General features: G+C 39.7%; 1 protein-coding gene across 1 annotated transcript in view; it reads left to right on the forward strand.

The window, feature by feature from the left end:
• Positions 1–12,500, forward strand: part of LOC135104839 (uncharacterized) — a 117,222-nt gene that overhangs the window by 11,025 nt on the left and 93,697 nt on the right. The window contains exon 2 of the mRNA XM_064012507.1: positions 5,792–5,883. The gene's annotated coding sequence lies outside the window, so the exon portion shown is untranslated. The remainder of the gene's footprint in view (positions 1–5,791; positions 5,884–12,500) is intronic.

Consider the following 12,500-nt stretch of genomic DNA (forward strand, 5'->3'; position numbering starts at 1 on the left):
TCCTCCTCCTCCTCCTCGTCCTCCTCCTCCTCCTCCTCCTCCTCCTCCTCCTCCTCCTCCTCCTCCTCCTCTATCTTCCTCTTCATCTCAGTTTTACCTCCACTCAAATCCATCATCTCCCTCCCTCCTCCTTCCCCCTCTGCTCTCCCATCCCTCCCCTCCCTCCTTCCATCCTCCCCTCCTTTTCTCCTTCTCCCCCCTTCCCCCTCCCCCTTCTTGAATATTCAATCGCTTCTCCTTCCCCTGTTGCTATCTGTTGTTGTTGTTGTTGTTGTTGTTGTTGTTGTTGTTGTTGTTGTTGTTGTTGGTTGTGATGGTGTTTAATTTTTCATTCTATTTCAGTTTTTGTCTCTGGTTTTCATTTCCTCTTTTTCTTCTCATTCTTTTTTTTGTTTCGTTTCTTTTCTTTTTTTCTCTTTCTATAATCGTTTTTTTCTTTCAGAACTTATTCTCTTTCTTCTTGTTTCTTTTTTTCTTTCTTTTTATCTCTTCCTCTCGTTCTTCTTTGTTTTTATTTTGATGTTGTTGTTGTTTTTGTATATATTATTGTATGTTTTTTTTTAATGTGATTGCTTCTCTTCTTCTTCTTCTTCTTCTTCTTCTTCTTCTTCTTCTTCTTCTTCTTCTTCTTCTTCTTCTTCTTCTTCTTCTTCCTTTTTTCTTCGTTGTTGTTGTTGTTGCTGCTGCTGCTGTTGCTGTTGCTTTTCTTTTCTTCTTTTCTTTTTTTCTTCTTCTTGTTATTCTTTTCTTGTTCTTGTTCTTATTCTTGTTCTTCTTGTTCTTCTTGTTCTTGTTATTCTTCTTCTCATTATTATTATTATTATTGTCATCATCATTGTTATTATTATTATTATTATTATTATTATTATTATTATTATTATTATTATTATTATTATTATCACAAGCACCACATACCATCATAGAAACTTTCACACATCCCTAACCTTACCTTGCATTATCTTACTCCCTTAAAAAAATAAATAAATAACACACACACACACACACACACACACACACACACACACACACACACACACACACACACACACACACACACACACACACACACACACACACACACACTTGGCTGTAACTAACTTGACCCGCGAGATGAAACAATTTGAAACGCGCCGCTAAGTGTGTTGACAAACTGCGCAGTATCTAATTTGCTGCAGTAATGGCCGTGTTGTCTGTCCGTGCCGTGGAAGAAGGCTAACTTGCCCACAAATGATCGCTCACTTGCTTGTCCTGTCCCTGCACTTACATTTCTGCTGTTTTTTTTATTTATTTTTTATTTATTTATTTCATTTTATTTATTCATTTTTTTATATATATATTTTTAAGTTATTTATTTACATTGACCTTTTTTTTTTATAGTGATTATTTCTTTGATGTATTACGAAGACAGGCCAAGGAGAAAAAAAAGACAAACACGATCATGGTTCACAATTCCAAACAAGTAAAGAAAAAGGACATATCTGTATATATTTATTTATTTATTTATTTATTTATTTATTTATTTATTTATTTATTTTTGATGTAGAAGGGGCACCGGGCAAGGGGAACAAAATTTGAAAAGACCCAGTCCCTAAACAGAATCAGAAACGAGTCCCCAAAATTAGAGGATAATTGTCTTGAAACCTCCGTCTTGAAAGAGTCCAAGTCATGGGAAGGTGGAAATACAGAAGCAGGCAGGGAGTTCCAGAGTTTACCAGAGGAAGGGATGAATGATTGAGAATACTGGTTAAACTCTTGCATTAGAGAGGTGGACAGAATCAGGGCAAGAGAGAGAGAAGAAAGTTTTGTGCAGGGAGGCTGTGGGAGGAGGGGAGGCATGCAGTTAGCAAAATAGGAAAGGCAGTTAGCGTGAAAATAGCGGTAGAAGACAGCTAGAGATGCAACATTGCGGCGATGAGAGAGAGGCTGAAGACAGTCAGTTAGAGGAGAGGAGTTGATAAGACGAAATGGTTTTGATTCCACCCTGTCTAGAAGAGCGATATGACTGGAACACCCACCATCCCCCATACATGTGAACCATACTACTTACAAGGGCGGATAAGGCCCCTGTATAGAGTTAACAAGGGGGTGGAGGAGGGTGAGAAAAACTGGCGGAGACGACTCAGAACACCTAACTTCATAGAAGCTGTTTTAGCAAGAGATGAGATGTGAAGTTTCCAGTTTACATTATAAGTAAAGGACAGATTGAGGATGTTCATTGTAGAAGAGGGTGGACAGTTGATTGTCATTGAAGAAGAGGGAATAGTTGTCTGAATAGATGGATGGATGAATGAATGGATGGAGAAATAGATAGATACTCGTAGATGCTACGTAGATAGATACATAAATTGAGAGACTGATTGAGAGAGAGAGAGAGAGAGAGAGAGAGAGAGAGAGAGAGAGAGAGAGAGAGAGAGAGAGAGAGAGAGAGAGAGAGAGAGAGATCAAAGGTAGCTAATGAAAGAGGAAATGGCAGGAGGGAAGGAGGAGGGGATGCAGTGAAGGAATAAAGAAAAGGGGAAATCAAATTGAAGGAAAACACAATTAGGCAACTGTTCTCCCAATCCCCCTTCTCTCTCTCTCTCTCTCTCTCTCTCTCTCTCTCTCTCTCTCTCTCTCTCTCTCTCTCTCTCTCTCTCTCTCTCTCTGTTGTTGTTTTTGTTGTGGTAAGGTGTTTCATAGTAATGGTCTCTCTCTCTCTCTCTCTCTCTCTCTCTCTCTCTCTCTCTCTCTCTCTCTCTCTCTCTCTCTCTCTCTCTCTCTCTTCCCCCCGTATTTGATAGAGCAAAAGGAAAGTGATAAATGAAATGAACGATAATGAATAAAATAAACAATATATAGATTTTGCCAAACGGAAAATGATGATGATAATAATAATAATAATAATAATAATAATAATAATAATAATAATAATAATAAGAGCGGGCAGTCTTCCACTCAAGAAAAAAGCAACCCCAGCAATAAATACCTTAATTAATAAAGCGAGTCCCGGCCAGGTGTGTTGCGCAGGTGACCCCCTCATTAAATTGCACCTGTCCTCTCCCCTCTTCCCCTCCCCTCCCACTTTTCACCCTCTCTTGTCATTTTCCTCTCATCTCTTCTTCTCTCCGTTTTCATCGTGCTCTTCTTCCTCCCCTCTTCTTCCCGTCTTCTCCTTTTCCTCTTCCTATCCCTCCTCTTTTCTCCCCTCTCTCATTTTTTCCTTGTCTCTCCTCTCCGCTTCCATAGTGTTATTGTTCATCCCCTCATCTCTCTCTCTCTCTCTCTCTCTCTCTCTCTCTCTCTCTCTCTCTCTCTCTCTCTCTCTCTCTCTCTCTCTCTCTCTCTCTCTCTCTCTCTCTCTCTCTCTCTCTCCCCCCCCCCTTATTTCCTCTCCCTTTCTGTAGTGATATTCCTCTTCCCCTCCTCATCCGCTCTCCTTACCTCCCCTCACCTCCCCTCTCTTTCCTCACATCTTCCCCTCACCTCCCCATTCCTCCCTTTACTTCCCCTCAAATCTCTTCTGTTCATATTGTTATCCTTCACCTCTCCCTCCCCTTCTCTCTTCCCCTTTTTTCCTCCCTCCCCTTCCCTTCCTGTCTCTCCTACTCCCTCTCATCTCTCCCCCTCTCTCTGTTCTTCTTTATTCCGTTCTTCTCTGTTCTCTCTCTCTTTTTCTGTCTGTTTATCTCCCGTTTTCTTCCCCTTTTTTCCTGTTTTATCTATCTCTCTCCCATTTTTCCCCTTCACTGCCCTTTTTATCCCTCTTTTCCTCCCTTCTCTCTTATTCCTTTGTTCTCCCTTAATGTGCTTCCCTTTCATAACCATATTTCTTTCTCTTCCTTCCCCTTCTATTTCTAGCTTTCCTTCTCTTTTTCCTTTTCCTTCATTCATTTCTTTCGTGTTTCCTCTTGTTCCTTTCCTCTTTTTTTATCTTTTTTTTTGTTTTTCCTTCGTTTGTATTATTCATTGTTTTTCCTTTAATTTTTTTCCCTTTACCATTTCTTTTTTTCTTTATTTTCTCTTCTTCCTTTTTTTATGCTTTCATGTTTTCCTTTTCTTTTCTCTAGGTCTTCTTTCCTTTTATTTCCTTTTCTTCCCCTCTTTCCCTTTTCTATATTTTTTTTATATTTTCCTTCGCCTTGTCTTTTTTTTTCCTTCTCTTTCACTGTTTCCCCCTTCCTTTCCTGCTATCCTTCCTTCTACCTTTTCAATAACACGTTTCGATTTACCCTTCCATTTCCTTTCACATGCTTTCATTCCTCTCTCTCCTATGTCCTTTATTCACATTATCCCCCCTTTCCCCCTCCTTCACCCCTTTCACCCCTCACTTTTCTAACCCCGACCTACCTCCCCTCCATCTCCCCTTCCACCAGTCTCCCCACCCTCCCTCGCCCCTTGCACCCATCTCTCCCTCCCTCCCCTTAACCCCAACCTCTCTCAAAACGAGATCAGTTTTATATCATTAGTTTACATAAAGAGGAAGATTACAATTACAATGCAGCTGTAATCCTTTCCATTTGTGTGCGTTCGGGTATTTAGGCCTGTGTGTGTGTGTGTGTGTGTGTGTGTGTGTGTGTGTGTGTGTGTGTGTGTGTGTGTGTGTGTGTGTGTGTGTAAATATGTATGTATGCTTGCAAGCCCGTTTAGTTCAAATGAGCTCTGTGCGTGTGTGTGTGTGTGTGTGTGTGTGTGTGTGTGTGTGTGTGTGTGTGTGAGAGAGAGAGAGAGAGAGAGAGTAAGTATCTGTATTTGCATAAGTTTCAATATTTGTTTATATATTTATTATTATTTTTTTCATTTGTTTGTATAGAATAGAATACGGATTGTATAGATTTGGTAGAGAATTATGAAACTCACTACAGATTGCATGGCTAGAGAGAGAGAGAGAGAGAGAGAGAGAGAGAGAGAGAGAGAGAGAGAGAGAGAGAGAGAGAGAGAGAGAGAGAGAGAGAAAGAAATCCTCTCACGTTTCAATTTTTACTCTCTCTCTCTCTCTCTCTCTCTCTCTCTCTCTCTCTCTCTCTCTCTCTCTCTCTCTCTCTCTCTCTCTCTCTCTCTCTCTCTCCCCCTACTCTCCCTCTTTTGTCATATCTCCCCTCCTTCACTCACCTCTGCTTACTCTCACTCCCTGTACTTCCCTCGTCCTTCCCCTCTCTTCCCTCAGCATTCTCTCCACCTGTTACTCTCCTTTCCCTCTCCCTGCCTTTTTCCCCTCAGCTCCCCTCTCTCTCTTCCACTTGTTCGGCAGATGTGGGGTAATGATTATTATTATTATTATTATTATTATTATTATTATTATTATTATTATTATTGTTGTTGTTGTTGTTGTTGTTGTTGTTGTTGTTGTTGTTGTTGTTTTAAAAGTAGTGGTGACAGTAGTTGTATAAGTAGTAGTAGTAGTAGTAGTAGTAGTAGTAGTAGTAGTTGTTGTTGTTGTTGTTGTTGTTGAAGTAGTAGTGGTAGTAGTAATAGAAGTTTTCAGCCATGATGGTGTTGATGATGATGATGATGATGATATTAATGATGATAATAATAATAGTGAAAATAATAGTGTATGATGACTGAAATGATGATGATAATGGAAATGACACCTTTTTTTTTTAATGAGGACAAGAAGAAGAACAATTATGAAAGTAACAACAATGTGTATAATAGTGATAACAACAACAACAACAACAACAACAACAACAACAAGTCAGCTGTCCATCTATTCCAGGCCAGCCCAGCAACAATCTTTACATCAACCATTAATAATATTGATACACTTTTAATATATTTCCAATCTAATTTCATTCTTATTTTTTTTTCCCAGGAATGATGACGTCACTGCCCCCTCCCGCCCCCGCCCCCTCTCCTGGCTGGGGGGCGCCCTTCTCCTCCTCCTGCTGGCCTCTTCCGGCTCAGGTAAGCAACACACACTTCCGGGTCACCTCTCTCTCTCTCTCTCTCTCTCTCTCTCTCTCTCTCTCTCTCTCTCTCTCTCTCTCTCTCTCTCTCTCTCTCTCTCTCTCTCTCTCTCTCTCTCTAGATCTTGTGTTTCATTATGTTTCGTCCATACTCCTTAAATCTCTCTCTCTCTCTCTCTCTCTCTCTCTCTCTCTCTCTCTCTCTCTCTCTCTCTCTCTCTCTCTCTCTCTCTCTCTCTCTCTCTCTCTCTCTCTCTCTCTCTCTCTCTCTCTCTCTCTCGCTGCCTTGATTAACCCTTCTATTGGACAAAGAGAGAGAGAGAGAGAGAGAGAGAGAGAGAGAGAGAGAGAGAGAGAGAGAGAGAGAGAGAGAGTTGTATGGGTCCTTTTCTACAAGACTTTTTAGAATATTTAATGGATGTATTGTGTCCTTTCTACACTACGCCCTCTCTCTCTCTCTCTCTCTCTCTCTCTCTCTCTCTCTCTCTCTCTCTCTCTCTCTCTCTCTCTCTCTCTCTCTCTCTCTCTCTCTCAAACAATTATAAAAACCGGTATATATATATATATATATATATATATATATATATATATATATATATATATATATATATATATATATATATATATATATATATATATATATAAAGTTTTTTTTTTTTTCCTCCTCCTCCTCCTCCTCCTCCTCCTCCTCCTCCTCCTCCTCCTCCTCCTCCTCCTCCTCCTCCTCGTGTCCAGAATGGTGTAATTGGCTCACGACCACCGCTAATTGGCCACTCCGAACCCTGAGCTGTTAGAGAGAGAGAGAGAGAGAGAGAGAGAGAGAGAGAGAGAGAGAGAGAGAGAGAGAGAGAGAGAGAGAGAGAGAATGGGTCATTTCAGTTCGTATTTCATGCACTGTATTTTTATTGGTGTTAACTAACCTAACCTAACCTAACCTAACCTAACCTAACCTAACCGAACCTAACCTAACCTAACCTAACCTCACCTCACCTCACCTCACCTAACTTAACCTAACCTAACCTAACCTAACCTCATCTAACCTAACCTAAGCTAACCGAACCGAACCGAACCTAACCTAACCTAACTTAACCTAATATAACTTAACCTAATCTAACCTCACCTAACTTAACCTAACCGAACCTAACTTAACATAACTTAACCTAATCTAACCTCACCTAACTTAACCTAACCTAGCCTAACTTAACCTAACCTAACTGACCTAACATAACCTAACATAACCTAATTGACTTAACCTAACGTAACCTAACCTAATTGACCTAACCTAACGTAACTTAACCTAACCTAATTAACCTAACCTAACCTATCGTAACTTAACTTAACCTAACCTAACCTTCCTTAACCTAACCTAACCTGACCTAACCTAACCTAACCTAACCTAACCTAACCTAACCAAACCTAATTAACCTAACCTAACCTAACGTAACTTAACCTAACCTAACCTAACCTAACTTAACCTAACCTAACCTAACCTAACCTAACCTAACCTAACCTGACCTAACCTAACCCTAACCTAACCTAACCTGACCTAACCTAACCTAACCTAACCTTCCTTAACCTAACCTAACCTAACCTAACCTAACCTAACCTAACCTAACCTAACCTAACCTTCCTTAACCTAACATAACCTAACCTAACCTAAGCTATTTACGAGTGAGAAATATTAGTTGAGTATAAGGTGTGATGCGGAATGTAAGAAAAATGTCACGAAGTTTGAATTGTTTTAAGAAAGGAAGGTCTTGCTGAGTGAAATGAAGGCTTTATTAATTTAGGTTAGGTTATTTATTTATTTATTTATTTTATTTTTTTATTTGTTTATTTATTTATTTATTTTTTTTAGTGATGGTGGCGATGGTGGTGGTGAAGGTGTTAATTGTAGTTAGAATAATTACTAGGATGAATGTGGACAAGAACACGAGCACTTACTACTACCACCACCACTACTACTACTACTACTACTACTACTACTACTACTACTACTACTACTACTACTACTACTACTACTGTTGCTACCACCACTACTACTATAAATCTACAACACAAATGAAGAAAACGTCAATAAATCTACAAATTAAACTGAAAAACTAACAAAACCAGTGACCACCACCACCACCACCACCACCACCACCAACAACAACAACAACAGCACGTATCTTTTAAAAATTGTTTTATTTTTGTGGGGGGGAAACATTATAACGAGGGATGGACTTCACTGGAAGAAGCTTTACTACCAATCCTCCTCCTCCTCCTCCTCCTCCTCCTCCTCCTCCTCCTCCTCCTCCTCCTCCTCCTCCTCCTCCTCCTCCTCCTCCTCCTCCTCCTCCTCCTCCTGTATCGGGCAAAAGCACGGACCGGAAGTTATCAAAATGCTCCCCTTTCCCTTCCTTTATCTTCTACCCCCTCTATCACCCATTCCACCCCTTTCCCCCCTCTCTTCCCCATCGTCCTTCCTTCTTAACCTCCCCATACACGCCCCTCACTACCCCATTCCCTTCACTTCTCTCTTCCCCATCATTACATCCTTTATACTCCCCGTCACCACCTCTCTCTCTTCCCCTCTTCTTCTTACCCATCTTCCACCATTTTCTTCCTTTTCCTCTCCCCATTTACCTCTCACCAATCATCTCTCTCCCTCTTTCTTGCCTCTTCCAAACATTATTCCCCATATTTCCTATCCTAATCATTCCTTCTCCCCTATTTATCATTCTTCTTCCTTATTCCTTTTTTTCCTCCTTTCCCTCCTTCATTCCTTCTATCTCCCCTACTCAAATTCTCTCTCTCTCTCTCTCTCTCTCTCTCTCTCTCTCTCTCTCTCTCTCTCTCTCTCTCTCTCTCTCTCTCTCTCTCTCTCTCTCTCTCTCTCTCTCTCTCTCTCTCCCCCCATCATCACCACCACCACCTCCCCTTCGTTTTTCCTCCCCTGTCCCCTGGTCCTTCATTCCCTCCCCATCGCCTCCACCCCATCTCCCCCTTCCTTCCTCCTCCCTCCCCATTTCCACCTCCTCCCCTCCCCTAACCATTATCTGGGCAGGGAAATAATTTGAGGAAGGGAAAAACCATTCGCTTCCACAGTATTACTTGTTTGTTGTTTGATAATCAGGGAGGGGGAGGAAGGGGGAGGGGGAGGGGGGAGACTGGGAGGGAGGGGAGGAAGAGTAAAGAGAGGGAGGTTAAGAGAATGGTGGAGGAAACGGAAGGAAATAGGAAGGAAATAAATGAATGGGAAAGATAGCAAAGGAAAAACAAAATAATAAGTGAGATTTTGTAAAAGAAAAATACTAAATGAAAATGGAAAAATGAAAAGTGCATTACGTTTTTTTTTCCTTTTTCCTTTTTTTCCTTTTTTTCCGTTTTCCCTTTTTTTTCGCAGGGAGGAGGATTATTATGTTTGGGAAGGTAATGGAAAAAAAATAGAGGGAAAAAAATGTGTTTATAAGTATTAAGAGATGTTGGGAGGCTGGTGGTGGTGGTGGTGGTGGTGGTGGTGGTGGTGGTGGTGGTGATGGTGGTGATGGTGGTGGTGTTATCACTCTACAATAATGATCGTTGTTTAAGAGATGGGTAATAGTGATGGTGATGATGATGATGATGATAGTGATGGTGGTGATGATTCCAATGGTGACTTAGTGATGATAGTTATTCTAGTAATGAATGATGGTGATGACTATGATGCTTATACTGATGATGATGGGTGTTGATGGTGATGATGATGATTATGATGATGAACTGCAATTGTGATAGAATTTTTAAAGATAGTGATGAAAATGATGACGATGATGATGAGTGATGATAATAATGATGATGAAAAAGAAGAATGAGGAGGCAATGGCAATAATAATGATAATGGTGATGATAATGATAATAATGATGATAATGAACATATATCCTCATAAAATTACATAATTATGATAGATTCCACGAATTTTTATTATCATTATTATTATTATTATTATTATTATTATTATTATTATTATTATTATTATTATTGTTATTATGAACCCTGTTGTCTCAATTTTCTTTTCCAATACTGATGAAATCCGAGAGAGAGAGAGAGAGAGAGAGAGAGAGAGAGAGAGAGAGAGAGAGAGAGAGAGAGAGAGAGAGAGAGAGAGCAATAAGAAAGAAAACGAAGATAAATGCTTCATCGCCACTCTCGAAGAAGCAGAAAAGAAAATGGAAGAAAGTGAATGAAATATGAGAAAAGAAAAGAGGAGATAAAAGAATAATGAAGAGGAGGAAAATAAAAAGAGTGAAGAGGAAAAATAAGGAAAAAAATACTTAAGGAATGAGGGATTAATTTCATATGGGAAATAATAAGTGGAAGAAAAAAAGGGAAAAAATGGAAGGAATGAAGAAAAATAGAGGACATGAAAGATTAAAGAAGGAAGAGGAGAATAATTATGAACGAAGGAGAGAGAGAGAGAGAGAGAGAGAGAGAGAGAGAGAGAGAGAGAGAGAGAGAGAGAGAGAGAGAGAGAGAGAGAGTAAAATAACAAAATAAATGGCAAGGGAAACAAAATGTAAAAGCTAAAAAAGAAGAATAGGAAGAAACGAGAGAGGAAAAATAAAAAGGTGAAAAAAATATTGAAGGTAAAGGGAGAGAAAAAGAATAAAAGTTACGTACAGGAAAAGGGAAAAAAAGGGAAAATAAAAGCAAGAAAAGGAGAAAAAGGTTAGATAGAAAATAATATTGTTCAATGATTTTTTCTTTCTTTAAAGGAAATACGAGAGAGAGAGAGAGAGAGAGAGAGAGAGAGAGAGAGAGAGAGAGAGAGAGAGAGAGAGAGAGAGAGAGAGAGAGAGAGAGAGAGAACTGATAACTAAATGTCGATATATTGATTTGCTGTTTTTATCTTTTTTTTTTTTTTTTTTTGGTGTGTTTGAAGTTTTTGAAAGGGAGGAGCAAGAAGAGGAGGAGGAGGAGGAGGAAGGAGAAGGAGGAAGTGGAGATGGAGAAGGAGGAGGAGGAGGAAGAGGAAAAACAAAATGCTGCTGCTACTACTACTAGTACTACTACTACTACTACTACTACTACTACTACTACTACTACTACTACTACTACTACTACTACTACTACTGCTACTACTACTACTACTACTACTACTACTACTACTACTACTACTACTCGAAGAATTAATCCATCATAAATAATTAAAGAAATTCTCCTCCTCCTCCTCCTCCTCCTCCTCCTCCTCCTCCTCCTCCTCCTCCTCCTCCTCCTCCTCCTCCTCCTCCTCCTCCTCCAGGGAAAACAGACACACAATTAACAGACATTCCGAGAGGCCGGAACTTCCTTCTCTCCCCCTCTCCCTTCTTCCTTCTCCCCTCTTTCCCCTCTCCCTACTCTTCTCCCTTGCCTTCCTGTCCCCTCTGCAGGCATCATCTCCCTCTTCCCCTCTCCCTCCCTTACTTGAGCTTATCTTACTCCTCCTCCTCCTCCTCCTCCTCCTCCTCCTCCTCCTCCTCCTCCTCCTCCTCCTCCTCCTCCTCCTCCTCCATTCTCTTCATGCCTCCATTTCCTGTCTTTTTTTTTCTTCTGCCTCTCTTCTTCTCCATTTCTTCTCTCCTTTCCCCATCTTTCCCTCCTCCTCCTCCTCCTCCTCCTCCTCCTCCTCCTCCTCCTCCTCCTCCTCCTCCTCCTCCTCCTCCTCCTCCTCCTCCTCCTCCTCCTCCTCTTCCTCCTTCTCCTTCTCCTCCTTCGTCTTCCTCTTCCTTCCCGATTCCGCTAATTATTCCATATTTATTTAGTTCTGCTTCTTGTTTCATTTTTACTTCATTTTTTTTTTCTTTCTAGGTAATTCATTGTTTTTCTCCTCTTCCGTATTTGCTTCTCATTATTCATTTGCTCCTTTTTTTTGTTTTGTTTTTTGTTAAATGATTTTTCTCTATATTCTTTTCATCATTTTTTTGTTCTTTTATCCTCTTTAATCTTGTTGTTTCTGATCGTGTTGTTGTTGTTGTTGTTGTTGTTGTTGTTGTTCTTGTTCTTTCTTATTGTTATTATTATCACATTATTATTATTATTATTATTATTATTATTATTATTATTATTATTATTATTATTATTATTATTATTACTATTACTACTACTACTACTACTACTACTACTACTACTACTACTACTATTACTACTACTACTACTACTACTATTACTACTACTACTATTATTACATTACTATTACAGATCATAGAGAAAATAAAAAAATTTAAAAAAAATTTAAATGAAAGGTAAAGATTTGGACAGAGAGAGAGAGAGAGAGAGAGAGAGAGAGAGAGAGAGAGAGAGAGAGAGAGAGAGAGAGAGAGAGAGAGAGAGATGTTTGTTCTTATTCGATCCCCGTTCTTCTCCCATCAAGAATCGAGAGTCAGGGGAATACTCTCTCTCTCTCTCTCTCTCTCTCTCTCTCTCTCTCTCTCTCTCTCTCTCTCTCTCTCTCCAAATCTTTATCTTTCATTTCTCTATTCCTTTTTTTATTTTCTTGCATTTGTTTTCTTTGTCTTTATTCTTTTCTTTTTCTTTATAATATGTGTTTTTGTGTGTGTGTGTTTTCGCCTTTTCTTTTCTTGTCTCTTGGTTTACTTAATTTTCTCTTCTCC

Source organism: Scylla paramamosain, chromosome 11 (genome assembly GCF_035594125.1).
Source record: "Scylla paramamosain isolate STU-SP2022 chromosome 11, ASM3559412v1, whole genome shotgun sequence".
NCBI classification, from domain to species: domain Eukaryota; kingdom Metazoa; phylum Arthropoda; class Malacostraca; order Decapoda; family Portunidae; genus Scylla; species Scylla paramamosain.